This window comes from Acomys minous (genome assembly GCF_964271855.1).
Source record: "Acomys minous genome assembly, chromosome: 3".
Lineage (NCBI taxonomy): Eukaryota > Metazoa > Chordata > Mammalia > Rodentia > Muridae > Acomys > Acomys minous.
The window spans coordinates 147,506,376-147,522,091 of NC_140485.1; the positions used below are offsets into that span (position 1 = coordinate 147,506,376).

General features: G+C 39.3%; 1 gene segment (V, D, J or C); it reads left to right on the forward strand.

Annotated features, from left to right (window-relative positions):
* The window catches only part of LOC311594272 (immunoglobulin kappa variable 2-29-like), a 225,245-nt gene that overhangs the window by 71,118 nt on the left and 138,411 nt on the right, over positions 1 to 15,716 (forward strand).

The following is a 15,716-nucleotide window of genomic DNA, read 5'->3' on the forward strand; positions in this document are numbered from 1 at the left end:
CGAATATATCTTTGAAGTATACTATCCTAACTAGAATTCAACTACATTAGAAATATCACATATAATTTTAAAATTCTAAAAAAAAATTGCATTTTGTATAGATATACATATGTTCTGACCTCCAGCATCTGGGTACTATGGCCTTGTGCTTATTGCTGAGATAAGCAAGCCTTGCAGCTGTGCCTAGCCCTACTGGTTCCCAGTGATTTGCATGCACTCACTTCAAAGCCTTGGGGACTTATTAATATACCGGTCACACTCTGTGCAGTTGTCATTACATTCTGGACTCAGCATAGACATGAGGGCTCCTGCTCAGTTCTTTGGGCTCCTGTTACTCTGGCTTCCAGGTAAAGAAGAACTAAAATGGGGATATTCCCTTTTACACTGTGCTTGGTGCTGACTGGATTTGGGGAAAGTCCTCTCTAATCATTCTATTTGTGTATTTATTATGTCTCCACGCCTAGGTGCCAGATGTGATATCCAGATGACCCAGTCTCCATCCTCCCTGTCTGCATCTCTGGGAGACACAGTCACCATGAAATGCCGGGCAAGTCAGGACATTGGTAGTTATTTAGCATGGTATCAGCAGAAAGCAGGAAAAGCTCCTAAGCTCCTGATCTATGCTGCAAAGAACTTGGCAGATGGGGTCCCATCGAGGTTCAGTGGCACTGGGTCTGGGACAGATTTTTCTCTCACCATCAGCAGTCTGGAACCTGATGATATTGCAACCTATTACTGTCATAGCTATTATAGTGCACAACCCACAGTGATATAACTCATAACATAAACCATGGTGGAAGCAGAAGTGAGAGGCCTGGCTAAGCCAGCTTCTCCTCCTCATGAGTCACTCACTGAAACTGTTTCTCATATGCCACAGGATTTTCATCAATGATCATGGAGAGTCATTTGCTTCTGTAGAAGGAGGCTAACAGTCCATTCTTCATTGCTGGTGGGAATGCAAACTAGTACAACCACTTTGGAAAGCTATCTGGCGCTTTCTCAGAAAAATGGGAATACAGCTTCGTCAAGACCCAGCTATCCCACTCCTTGGGATATACCCAGAAAATTCCCTACCACCCAAGAGGGACATATGCTCAACCATGTTCATAGCTGCTTTATTCATAATAGCCAGATCATGGAAACAGCCTAAGTGTCCCTCAGTAGAAGAATGGACTAAGAAACTGTGGGACATTTACACTATGGAATACTACTCAGCTATTAAAAACAAGGAATTCCCAAAATCTGTAGACAAATAGATTGAACTAGAAATTATATTGAGTGAGTTCACCCAGAAGCAAAAAAGAGACAAACGGTATATACTCACTTATATCGAGACACTAGTCCTAGGGATAGGTCCCATGAAAAACTTTATTTACCAGGAAAGTGAGTCAGAGGAGAGGACATCCTATTGAGACTTTAGGAGAGAGTAGCATGGAAGAATGGGGAAATAGAAGGATCCACAGGGTCCTGGAAACCTACAAGAAGAACTTTATGACAGGCAGATCTGGGTCCTGGGGTCCTCCTCAAACTAAGGCACCAGCAAAGGAGAATATAGACAGTAAATTTCGAACCTCTACCCAGACGTAGCCGATGAACAGGATATTCTCCATCATTGAGTAGAGAGGGAGATCTGACTTTCACACAGACTCTAGTGCCCCTTTTCTGACCATGTCCCTTGGATGAGGAGGCCTGTTGGCACTCAGAGGAAGGATAGCAAGTTACCAAGAAGAGACTCAATACTCTAAGAGCATACAGGTCTCCCTCAATCGCAGACATAGGGGAAGGGAGAAGGGGGAAGTGGGAGGGAGGGAGGAATAGAAAGATACAAGGGAATGGCTAACAATTGAGAAGTAATATGAATAAATTAATTTTAAAAATTTTAAAAAGAAAGCCTTTACACTGGGATAAATTTAAATTAAGATATTTTGGGCACATTCAGCAAATAAAAACAGGACATCTAAGCTTGACTTTAAGATGAACCACTATTATTTTAAAATAGTGTAAGTACTCTGAGAAATACTCCAGGCATATTTATACAGTTTTCATTTGTTACTTATCTGAAATTCAAGTACAACTCAGCATCTTCTGCTTACCTTTCTTTATTATTTTTTTATGCTCTACAGTTTCATTTTTTTCTTTTTTTTCCTTTATTAATTTATTCTTGTTACATCTCAATGGTTATCCCATCCCTTGTATCCTCCCATTCTTCCCTCCCTCCCATTTTCCCCTTATTCCCCTCCCCTATGAATGTTCCTGAGGGGGATTACCTTCCCCTGTGTATGTTCATAGGGTATCAAGTCTCTTCTTGGTAACCTGCTGTCCTTCCTCTGAGTGCCACCAGGTCTCCCCCTCCAGGGGACATGGTCAAAGGTGAGGCACCAGAGTATATGAGAAAGTAATATCTCACTCTCCACTCTACTGTGGAGAATGTTCTGTCCATTGTCTAGCTCTCTGGGTAGGGGTTTATGGTTTACCGCCTGTATTGTCCTTGGCTGGTGCCTTAGTTTGAGCAAGACCCCTGTGCCCAAATCTGCCCATCATAATGTTCTACTTGTAGGCTTCTAGGACCCTCTGGATCCTTCTACTTTGCCATTGTCTACGGCCATACCACCCTGAACACACCCGATCTTGTCTGATCTTTATTATTTTTATTAATTTATTTAAATTACATCTCAAGTGTTATCCTGTCACTTGTATCCTCCATTCCTCCCTCCCTCTCCATGTTTCAAACTATTCCCCTCCCCTAGGTCTGTGACAGAAGGGGATCTCCTCCCCCATGATCTGGTCACAGCCTATCAAGTCTCAACCTGGTGTCCTGCTTATCCTTTCTCTGAGTGCCACCAGGCTTCCCCAGCAAGGAGAAGTGGTCAAATATGGTGCACCAGAGTTCATGTCAGAGTCGGTCCCCACTCGCCACGCAACTGTGGAGAATGTCCTCTAAATAAATACTTTTAAACAGGTAACAAACTATCTTTGCTATCTTCTCATTTGGAAAGCTACTAACCTAGACTCCTGAAATACTCAGGTAATCAAGTTTATTCCTTCTCAAGTCTCTGATGGAGTTGAAAAACAGGTAGTTCAGTTTTACAATGAAGCTTAGCTGTTTAGGGGTTAAGACATTTTTCAATATAGATAGATGTTTCAAGTTGATAATGACAAGATGTGATAGAGTTTGATTTACATTCAGAATTTTAGATGCACCAAGATAGAAAAGATGCTTTCTTCAAGGCTGTCAAATACAAATAGCCATAACACTAGGAATGTAACATTGATATAATTCCTGATTGTATCATGGTTCTTCTTTCTATATATAGGTTATTTTATATATTTACTAATATGGATGTTTGTATAAAAATGGATAATCAATAAAAAAATTAAAAGTCCTAATGTTTGAAGTAATAAAAAGTGATTTTAACAAAAGAAAAATCGGTCACATTATAAAATCAAATAGGTTGTCTAGTCACTTGTATGTCCTTTAATGTAAAAGGACTATTCTGCTGTGAAAATTATGGTGGTGAAACTGATGGTAATGTAACTTTGTCACTTAGCACAGTATCAAAAGGGCCATATGTAACCTGAAGAAGCAAAAATAAAAGTGATTATGAGTTTTAAAAAAAGAAAATTATGGTGGTGAACTGTGATAGTTTGCATATAATAGTTGTGATAAAAATTATGACTAGAATAAAAGGTATATTTGGACTAATGGTTCCAGAGGTTTACAGCCCTGAATAGCGGAGAGAAGACATGGTGTCTAGAGCAGAGCCGACAGCTCACATCTTTTTTTTCTGAGACAGGATTTCTCTGTGTAGCCTTGACTGTCCTCCATTCACTTTGTAGACCAGGCTAGCCTCGACTTCACAAAGATCCATCTGCCTCTGCCCCCCAAGTGCTGGGATTAAAGGCGTGCACCACCACTGCCTGGCAGAGCTCACATCTTAAACTACAAGTGCAAAGTAAAAGACAAAATGTTATGAGTAGCTTTAACATCTCAGTTTGCTCCTATATGCGCCCACATACTTCTTGCAGCAAGGTAACACCTCCAAAACTCACAACAACACCAACTGAGAACCAAGTATTCAAACATTTGGCATTATGTTATATTTTTCAATCAACCAGTACAGCAACTAAGAAGAATGACAATCACCAATATTGTTTTAGGGATCTCCCATGTATCTGTGATCAACATCTTGAGAGAAGGTATCACCAACTTGGAAGAAGGCTTTTTATTTTACAAGGTACAGCTTTTGGGATGTGCATAATGCTCTATGTAGGGAAACACCACATAAACTCTTTAATATTCATAAGAAAATATGTGGATTATATAATATGATATGCTATTTTATGGCTTTTAACAACACCCTTAATGTTAATTTTTCCCAACTCCCTGCTCAGCCTTACCTTCACATCTATCTGCACACTTACCCTCCCTACACATCATTCTTTTTCCCCTTTCACATCACTTGTTCTCTCTAGGATCTTTCTTTTCCTTCCTCAGCCCAATGGTCCTTCCCTAATTCTCTGGATTCAAGAACTACTCCAAATTAACTTCACAACTCTAAGATCACCTTATACAATATAATCCTTTCCAGCTATATCCATTCTCCTGGAAATATCATGTTTAGAATTTCTTCATAACGAAATAAATAAATAAATAAATAGATAGATAGATTTTTTAATAACAAGGAAATGGAAGCATAGTGTTCATCAAAAACTGGGTACCATTACTAACACTTATATTAATTAAAGTAAACATTAAATTTAAAACCAACTATACCCATATGGTTTCCCTCATTTGTGTTTATTAGATTCTGTATAGAAACATAATCACATGTGTGTATATGGCATTAATTAGAAATGAATCTTCCTAGAGGCATAAAGTTTTAGAGTTTGGATGTGGTATCATAGTTTTATAGGACACAGAGATAAATAACTGTAGACCAAAGTATTTATTGTAACAGATGTTAATAGTGTGGACAGACAAATTTAGGGAAATAGTCCAGAGGGTCCTGGAAAACTACAGGTGGGTCTGGGCTCTGGGGTCCTCCAGAAATAGTATGGTAGAAGCACTGCAGTGAGATGTTTATTCTTAGCATCAGAGACAGACTGTGGTTCAGTGTCTCTCAGGAGGCCCAGTGGTTGCCTGGTGCAGGCTTCTTGTGTGGGAATGTCTGACGTCCATTTTATTATTTATTTTTAATTTAAAGTGATTTTATTGCTTGGGAACATAAGATAATTTATGCCAATAAAATAGACGTTGTGGATGGATTCTATTAACAATTGGATGTGTGTGTGTTTGTGTGTGTGTGTGTGTGTGTGTGTGTGTGTTAGCCTTGGCTGTCCTGGACTCTCTTAGTAAACCACTCTTGCATCAAACTCAGAGCGATCCACCAGCCTTTGCCTCCAGAATGCTGGGATTAAAGGCATGCACCACCATGCTTGGCATATGTTTTTATTATAGTTTATTTACATTACATCTTGATTATAATCCCCTCATTCTTATCTTCTTGTTCCACCTACCCTCTCTCGCTCTTCTTCTGCCCTATTCCCTTCCCCTAGACCTCTGACTGGTTGGATTTTCCTCCACACCCTCAAATGTAGCCTGCATCCCCTCTCTATGTGTTCCCAAAGGGCCTCTCCACCCATGGCAGTGATCAAATAATAGGCACCAGAGTTCACATTACAGGCAGTTCCCTGCTCTCCCTTCTCTTTCTCCATGTGAAAAATGAGGTGTCCATTGGCTACTTAGGAACAGAGAGTTAAAGTTCTGTGCTTGCAATATCCTTGGTTGGTACATCAGTTTTTTCAGGTCCCACTGGGTACCTATCCTTGAGTGTTGACAGTATTCTTGAGGAACTTCCGAACCCCTTCACACTTAAAGACTCCATCTCGTCCATATAACTTGCAGCTCTTAACCAACAGTCCAGCTTTGTGTATCAGTAGTTGTCCTGCTAGGTGGAATCTCTCAGAGGACATCTATGTTGGGCTATATCCACGCATAAGTGAGTATACACCATGCATGTCTGTCTGGGTCTGGAGTGATAGGCAATATGGAGCAGCTCAGCATGGATTCTGGTTACTAACCTCAGGTCCTCTTGAAGAACAGCAAGTACTCGTAACTGCTGATTGATCTGTCAAGCCCCTGAGATATTTTTCTAGTGTCAAAATTTGGTACCAAAATCATTTCACTGAGTGAACTGGTGAGATGTGTCAACAATAAAAATGCCTGCAACTAAGACAACAATTTGAACTTTACCCTGTATCTACATTGTAGGGGAGGACTGACTCCAAACAGTGGTCCTCCAACCTCCATGAGTGTTCACTAGAATAAATATTCCCACACATACATACACTCAGTCACTTAATAAAATAAAAAGTAAACATGTCATTTCACTGAGTATAATTGTTGTATGAAAATTCAAACATATTTAATTCATATACCAAATAAGTAAAATTCATCTGTGAAATATCATTACCCACCAACACTAGAGACCCATCCATCACTTACAAAGCTTCCACAAATCATATTTTCTAAGATAATTACTCTAATATCCATTATTTTCATTTTTATGGTAAACACTTAAGCTATGCCATACTAATATGTTTATTTATTTTCCTGCTTCCATGAGACAAATTCAATAAGCTACAGGATAGACAATCAACCCACATTGTTTTACTACTGTACAATCAAAAGCAGAGTAAAATATAGTTTCAACTTGAAGAAAATTATTGCATAAATTGTTTCAATCCTTCACTTCATCCTAGTGGATCAAAGTACTCAGTATAAAAAATACAGTACAATAAAACTGCCTGTTCTTGTACATATTGAAGGTTTTCAGCATGTTCTTTTCCCATCAAGCACCATATTTTGTTTTACTACTGTCACAGAACATATTTTCTGTGAGTTTGGCAATCATGAGATGCATGAATCAATCTTCCCTTTATCTATACTGTAGCAGTAACAAGGACCTTTGCATATTGCTCCCTAGGGAGGACCCACCCTTGCTAGATTAAGATAAAATCTCAGTTGTCAATTTTCAGCGACTGGTTAGTTTCCTCAGAAGCCTCCTCAAAATGAAGTTGCCTGTTCTACTGTTGATGCTGATGTTGTTCAGGATTCCTGGTGAGGACAGAGGGAAGTGAGAAAGGATGCATAGATAGAATGAGTCCTTTCTCCCCCATCCCCTGATGTTCACATGTGTTTTGTTATTTATGAGAAGATGGGACTTATATTACAGGATTGGGACTGTGATGTCTTCATCTGTGAGAAGGGGATTCCAGGTGGGAGGGAACCTGTGCTATAATGAAGGCTCTGACATGGATTGACTGTGATGTTCTGAGTTTTTCCTAGAAGGCCCTTAAGTCTTTAATTTCAGTCATTTTGATAAAGGGTAATTTTAGTGCATAAAGAATTGTATGTAGAAGTAAACATGTTTGAAACGACTGTCAAAAAACCCACAAATATAGTTGATGAAGTATATCCATAATTTTGTACTTCTCTGTCATTATTTCAGCCTCCAGTGGTGATGTTGTGATGACGCAAACTCCAGTCTTTCTGTCTGTCAGCCTTGGAGATCAAGCCTCTATCTCTTGCAGATCTAGTCAGAGCCTCCTGCATAGTAATGGAAACACTTACTTGCATTGGTACCTGCAGAAGCCAGGCCAGTCTCCACAGCTCCTCATCTACAAAGTTTCCAATCGATTTTCTGGGGTCGCAGAATGGTTATGTGGCAGTGGGTCAGGCACAGATTTCACGCTCAAAATCAGCAGAGTGGAGCTTATTACTGCATGCAAGCTATACATCTTCCTCCCACAGTGATGCAGACCCAAACAAAAATATCTTTGCTTGGGGAGGCCCAGCTGCCAAATATGTAACTTATATATGAGACAGAGAAGTCCTGAGAGACTCCAGATTATGGCCTGCAGCTGAAACATGTGCATCTCGGATACATTTTATTGGTCTTTTTTGTTTCTACTTCAATGGCTGTAATAATAATGATATTGTATCTGCCTCAGGAAAATGGTAAACATGTGTCTTCTAAGAAACCAGGAATGATGAGGGTAAACCTGAGTTGAACCCCATTCTGATCTAAGGCTTTATCTGCCTTTGTCAGTCAACATTATCCAGTAAACAGACAGGAAACTGAGGCATATTCCTTTGCTAAACAATCTCCCTTACTGTATGTGTACTTCATTTGCCACATTTTATACTTTTGACTTAACATTTTATTACTATATATATTTCTATCTTACTTTCCTTTGTTTTCTATTTCTATAAAGTATATTCATTGGCTACCAAATATTCAGATTATATTTTACTCATAAAGTCTTTTTCTGACAAATAGTGATTTTATCTTAATCCAACTGTTGTGACTCCTTTCTCTTAATTTTTTAAATGAAGGTTACTGAGGAGTAGGAAGATATTCATGCTAGTGATTTTTGGTTGTTTTGAAAATCCGTTCTATTAGTTTGTCATTTGGTGTTTGTATATATTGATAAAAACTATTGTATTTTTCCTATAGTTGTATAAATTTATTGAATTTAATGCAAACCCATTTTCAGTTTAAATTAACATTTTTTTGTTTCCAAAGAGTGCTCACATTTTCTTTTACTTTGGAAAATTTCTAGGAACTGTATATTTAGAGTGGAGGAGGGAAGGGAAATTTTTGCTGTTACTTCTTGCTGGAACTTTGGTTATATTATCCAATTATCTCCTCATTGTTAGATTCTTATTATGAAAATAGTGTGAGTCTAATACAATTTGATTTTATGTAACTCAGACCCTCATCCTTCTCTTCAAGTGAGGTTTTGTTTGTTTGCTTTTGGGTAGCCGAACTTTTAGACAAGTGGGGTTTTTTGTTTTTGTTTTTCTCCTTTATTAATTTATTCTTGTAACATCTCAATGGTTATCCCATCCCTTGTATCCTCCCATTCTTCCCTCCCTCCCATTTTCCCCTTATTCCCTTCCCCTATGACTGTTCCTGAGGGGGATTACCTCCCCCTGTATATGCTCCTTCTACTTTGCCATTCGCCCATGATTCTCTCATCTAGAGTCCCACTAGAATGTCCTCCCCTCTGTCTCAGTTTCCTCGTAAGTGAAGGCTTTCGTGGGACATGCCCCTTGGGATAATATGCAGATATAAGTGAGTATATACCATTTGAGTCTTTCTGCTTCTGGGTTAACACACTCATTATGATCATTTCTAGCTCAATCCATTTATCCACAAATTTCCAGAATTCCTTGTTTTTAATAGCTGAATAGTATTCCATAGTGTATATGTACCACAGTTCTTTATCCATTCTTCTATTGAGGGACACTTAGGCTGTTTCCATGTTCTGGCTATTAGGAATAAAGCTGCTATGAACATGGTTGAGCAAATTTTCTTGTTGTGTGCTGGAGCATCTTCTGGGTATATTCCAAGGAGTGGAATAGCTGGGTCTTGAGGAAGCCCTATTCCCATTTTTCTGAGATAGCACCAGATATATTTCCAAAGTGGTTGTACTAGTTTGCATTCCCACCAGCAATGAAGGAGTGTTCCTCTCTCCCCACATCCTCGCCAGCATATGGTGTTGCTTGAATTTTTAATCTTAGCCAGACTCTTCCCCACTTTTTCTTCTAAGTGACCTAGTGTCTGTGGTTTTATGTTGAGGTCTTTAATCCACTTGGATTTGAGTTTGTACAAGGTGACAAATATGGGTCCAGTTGCATTTTTTTACATATAGACATCCAGTTAGACCAGCACCATTTGTTGAAGATGCTATCCCTTTTCCATGGAAGGGATTTGGCTTCTTTGTCGAAAATCAAGTGACCATATGTGTGTGGATTCATATCTGGGTCTTCGATTTGATTCCACTGATCAACCAGCATGTTGCTGTGCCAGTACCATGCTGTTTTAATTACTATTGCTTTATAGTACAGTTTGAGATCAGGTATGGAGACTCCTCCGGAGCGCCTTTTATTGTACAAGATTGTTTTAGCTATTCTGGGTTTTTTGTTTTTCCATATGAAGTTCAGAATTGAACTTTCAATGTCTTTAAAAAATTGTGTAGGTATTTTGATAGGGATTGCATTGAATCTGTAGATTGCTTTTGGTAGGGTTAGGGTTAGGGTTAGGGTTAGGGTTAGGGTTAGGGTTAGGGTTAGGGTTAGGATATCTTTGATGTGTTCTTGTATTCGTTTTGCAAGTATTTTATTTAGTATTTTTGCATCGATGTTCATCAGGGAAATTGGTCTGAAATTCTCTTTCTTTGTTGAGTCTTTGTTAGGTTTAGGTATCAATGAGACTATGGCCTCATAGAATGAATTTGGTAGTGTTCCATCCCATTCTATCTTTTGGAGTAGCTTGAAGAGTATCGGTATTAGCTCGCCCTTGAAGGTCTGGTAGAATTCTGCACTGAAACCATCTGGCCCTGGGCTTTTTTTTGTTTGGGAGACTATCAATGATTACTTCAATTTCTGTAGGGGAAATGGGATTATTTAGCTTGTTTATGTGTTCTTCACTCAACTTTGGCAAGTGAAATTGATCAAGAAAATCGTCCATTTCCCTTAGATTTTCAAATTTTGTGGCATATATGCCTTCAAAGTAGGATCTTATGATTCTTTGTATTTCTTCAGTGCCTGTTGTTATGTCTCCCTTTTCATTTCTGATTTTGTTGATTTCAATACTGTCTCTCTGCCTTGTAGTTAGTTTGGCTAATGGTCTGTCTATCTTGTTGACTTTCTCAAAGAACCAGCTCTTGGTTTTGTTGATTCTTTGGACCGTTTTCTTAGTTTCTAATTTGTTAATTTCACCCCTGAGTTTGATTATTTCCAGAGGTCTACTCCTTTTGGGTGTTTCTGCTTCTTTTTTTTTTCTAGGGTGGAAGTGAGTGCTCCTCCCAGCCTGTGTCACAGCAGGAAAACTGCTGCTGCACTGAGCTGGAGCCTAGGGTGGAAGTGAGCACTCAGCCCAGTCTGTGTCACAGCAGGGGAGCTGTGCCTCAGGCAGAATTGCTTGCTGAGCTGAGCCAGCTTCTCCACAGCACAGCTCACTGAGCAAACCCAGGACTCTGGGGCTGAACTGTCTGCTGAGTCCAGTTTGGGTTTCAAGGCACCACGCGACCCAAATCCTGTCCAGAGTCCCCTCTCCGCAGCAACTCCCACCATCCACCACACCAATCGCCTCCACTGGAAGGCTCTGAGCTGCAAACCTCAGCCACCACCGCTGGTGCCGCTGGTGCCGCTGGTGGCACTGCTGTCTCTGCCGCTGCTGCTCTGGTCCGAGAAAGTCCACACTCCCCCCATGTGCAGGGGCAAGCAGGTCCTCCGCACCCTGGTCCTTCCGAACCGTGGAGCACTTCTGCTGCCGTGGTGTGGGGACCTTGGTGTTCCTGGCTCAGAAATCTGTGCAATTCCCTGAATTGTTCACTGGAGCTTTCAAACACGGTCCACAGTGCTCACAGCCATCTTGGATCTCTCTAGACAGGTGTTTTCCATTGAATTTAATTGAGAATCTTTGAGTTTCCAGAACCTGGATGTTTAGATAGTATTTTATTAACTATGTGCTCCTTATGTTTACCTTTTCCTCTTTCTAGAAAATGAATATGTATATATATTTTTTCATTCAATGTCATCCCATAATTTTTGATGCTGTTCATTCTTTTTATTTTGATTTATTTTCACTTAAGATATATTTTTAAAATTTAAAAACATAAAGAATATAATATTATTTTTATCACACTCCCAATATTTTTCTTTCCTCTAACTCTGAAAATGTTTTGAATATACATAGTAATTTTAAGCATAAATAAAAAACAATGAAACTGGTCTAACTTACATTTAAACAGACTGCAAACTCTAGTAAGTAAAACAGCATTATACTGACATAAAATAAACACGGGGACTAATGGAGTATTTTAGATAGGCTGTAAAGAGACTGTTGTATTGTTTATGAAGATGTAATAATACACAGTTCATGAAAAGGTTGTCTTTTATAAAATAATTAATTAAATATTAATCTTTACTGTCTTTTAATTTATGTGTGTCTATTTTTCTTTCTGTGTATGGACACATGTGTGAAAGTACCTACAGATGCCAGCAGAGGGCACTGGATCCCTGCAGCTGTAGTCACAAGTACTTGAAAGCCACCAACCACAGGTTCTGGAAAACCAGAAACATGAGTCTTCTGTGAAAGCAGCAAGCACTTTTAACCACTTAGACATCTCTCCATCCCTATGTATTCAGGTATAAATAAATTTACATTTACACATTTTTGTCTGTTTGTGTGAGAGAGACGTCACAGTAAACACATAGACATCAAAAGACTGCTTGTGGTAGTCAGTTTCTCCTTACACTAAGTTCCAGGGATCAAACTTGGCTCTTCCAGGTTGGCAAGATGTGGTTATACCTGAACCATTATCCGTGAAGAAATCTCTGCCCAGGGACAGTTTATTCTTCTCTTCCCTTCATTTCCCTTCTCTTTTCTTCTCTTCTCATCCCTCCCCTCCACCCTCCTCCCCTCCACTCTCCTCCTTTCCCCTGTAGACCCCTCCCCTCATCTTCTGTCTGCTCATCTCTGCTTCTTTCCTTTCCTCTCCTCTGCTCTCCTTTCTCTTCCCATCCACTCCACTTCTCTTTCATCATCTATTCTTTCCTCCCCTGCCTTCCCCTCCCTCCCTGCCTAGCCCCTTTATTTAATTTAAAAGTAAATGTTGTCAGATGAATTGGGCATTTTTAATCAACTTGGGCAAAATAAAATAAAATAAATTTTAAAATGTCTTATATCTAAGATATATGATTAGGAAAATACTAGATGAATACATACTTGAAATGTTTCAGGACTTTACTATTTTCTTTTACCACAGTCTAAAAGCACAGGAAAAGCTTTAGGTTTTCTTCTCCTCTCTCCTTTCCTTTTTCCTGCATGTACTGACTCTGCTGGGATCTCAGACATCTCTCTCCATCTTTAATTTAACTGCATATATCCAAGAGAAGGTATTTATCAATCTGATTGAGTGTTTGGTGATGAGCATTGGATAACACCTCCTCCTTATGCTCTGGTGTCATCAATCACTGAGTTCCTTAAACAACTTGATATCTGTGATGTCCAAACATCACTCACCACAGGGGGGTTAGAGTTAGTTCCAGCAAAGCTTCTGTGTCTCAAAGATGTGGTCATTCTATGCCACCTTCACATTCATTTAATTGGAAAATCTTTCATTTTTTTCTGAGAGAAGTGACCAAAACAATCATAAAGTTGGTGTCAGGGCTATGTTTAAGAGAAACAAATGGTGAAAGAAAAGGGAACCTATTCAGGATTCAAACCAACTCCTGGCACCTGCCACACAAAAACCAACATAAATGAGTCAGAGGGTGGCAATGACTGAAAGGAAAGAGTCAGCACTGAGAGAATATCAGGTATGGAAAGAATGAGGCTGGGCTGACTATACAAGGAGCATTCAGCTTCCCTCATCACCACTACCACACCTGTAAGTGTCACCAGAAGATCACAAAATGCAGACCATCAACTTAGAGTTTTAGTCACTGAATGAAATCAGGGCAGGAACTGAACGGAGAGCCCTGGATGCAGAAACTGAAGCATATACAGTGAACTACAGCTTACGACCACTTGTCCAGGGTGGCACTGCACAGAGTGGGCTGAGCCCTCCTACATCACTCATTAATGAAGAGCAAACTTGCCCATAGGCCAATTTGATGGAGGTGATTTCCTAACTAAAGTTTCTTCTTCCTGGATATACCTTTGTTGTGTCAAGTGGACAAAAACCAATCACTACACTTGGGCACTTGAGGATGTTCAGGTCTGCAACATGGAAGGAATGGAAAGAAGCAATATATATTCATGATTGTAGTTGGTTACTCTAAGACATCTAGAGTTCATTTTGCACATATTGATGAAGAAATTAGAAAAAGAGAAAGGAGATGAGAGTATATAATGTTAGTAGATAAAAGAAGTAATGTGGAAAAGGGATAGAACAATGGATGAGAAGAAGTAGACGATTAACTAGCTCTGAGGACACAGACTTCAGGAAGGGCCAGGTAATGAGCTGACTCTGTCATCATTTTGACAGTCTCTCCAGCAGATACTGCCAAGAAAACATATTTTTCCAGTTTCTGTTTTCCTCAGCAAAAGGGCCAGCCTCCCCTATAAAGCTACAAAAGAGCCACATTATTACATTATTGATCCGCTTAGCATACATAAACATTTCCAAGGTCTCTGAATACTTCTGTGAAGGCTGCTTGGGCATAAGCCTCTGGAAGCCTGTGATCCTGAATTTTCATTATTTTCCAAAATACCAAAAATTCTTCACCTGAAATGCTGTCCTGAACACCACAATCCTTTTGGAGCAGGATTCATCTTTTCTAGTTTATATACAACAGCTGAGATGCTCCAAGCACTGCTTTATTTAGGTCAAACATAAGCAGCATAGCCTATATATATATATATACTACAGTTTTTTTTCAAAACCGAGATGGTAATGAAGACCAAGGGAAGATTCCTAACCACATTACAGTGAAAGCACCCAATGGCCTTGAGACTCAAATGATAACTGTTTCAGATGATACAAGGGATGAAAATTTGTAGGTGTGGGTATATGTGGACACATGTGTGCCATTGCATATCTGAGAATTATGAGTTCTCCAGCCACCACGTACATGTGTGAATCAAACTCGATGACCAGGCTTGTTGGGAAGTGCCTTTACCAACAATGAGACCACAGGCTTACATCTTCTAGATTTGCAATAGTGTTTTAGGCAAAAATTAATATATTCTGTAAGTGTGGAAATGGTCTTGGTGTGGTGCAAGTAGGATAATAGCCATGGAAATGAAAATTATGGCCCATAGATTAAATTTGGTCCAGCATTTGCTTTTGGGAATGAAGATTTATCAGAACACACACAATACAGGACATAATGAGTGAACACTGAAGGATCATGTGACCTCAGGTCCCTGCGTGTTGCAGCTGAAGGTTCTCTGAGGAGACAATGAGAAGGAACAAGGACAGAATGTTGGGAGAAACTGAGTCAGCAATACAAAGAGCTAATTGGATTTGATTTCCTGATAACTTTATCTACAAAATTATCTTTTGTTTCAATAAAGTATTAAATGCTATGTAAGTTGAAATTTGTGCTGATTTTGGTGAGTCTTCACTGAGTATGTATTGATTTAAATAAACATAATTTGGTCATGAGTTTAGAAAGATCAATTCATTTCTCAGACACACACACACACACACACACACACACACACACACACACACAAACCCCACAAACATGGTAGATTGCAATAATGTGTTACTTTGAATTCCAAATTGTATTTCTGAAGTATAACACACTTAATTTTCTCTTTTGTTTGTAAAACAATTACTTTCTATATCTGAGGAAGATACTTTCCCCATCTTAATTGCTGTGATTATTGGTGTCTGGTGTGTAAGCACATGTGCATATGGTTGAGTAAAGAGGACAGATGTGTGTGTAAGTTTCTTTGGAGCTGGACTTATAGGCAATATGAAGAAGGTCAGCATAGTTGCTAGCTACTAACCTCAGGTCCTCTGGAAGAAGAGCAAGCACACTTAACTGCTGAGTAATCTGTCAAGCTTCTGAGAGATTTCTCTAGTGTCAAAATTTGGTACTTAAATCATTTGACTGAGTGAACTGGTGAGATGTGTCAACAAACAAAAGTGCCTGCCACCAAGACAAACAACTTGATCTTTACCCTGTC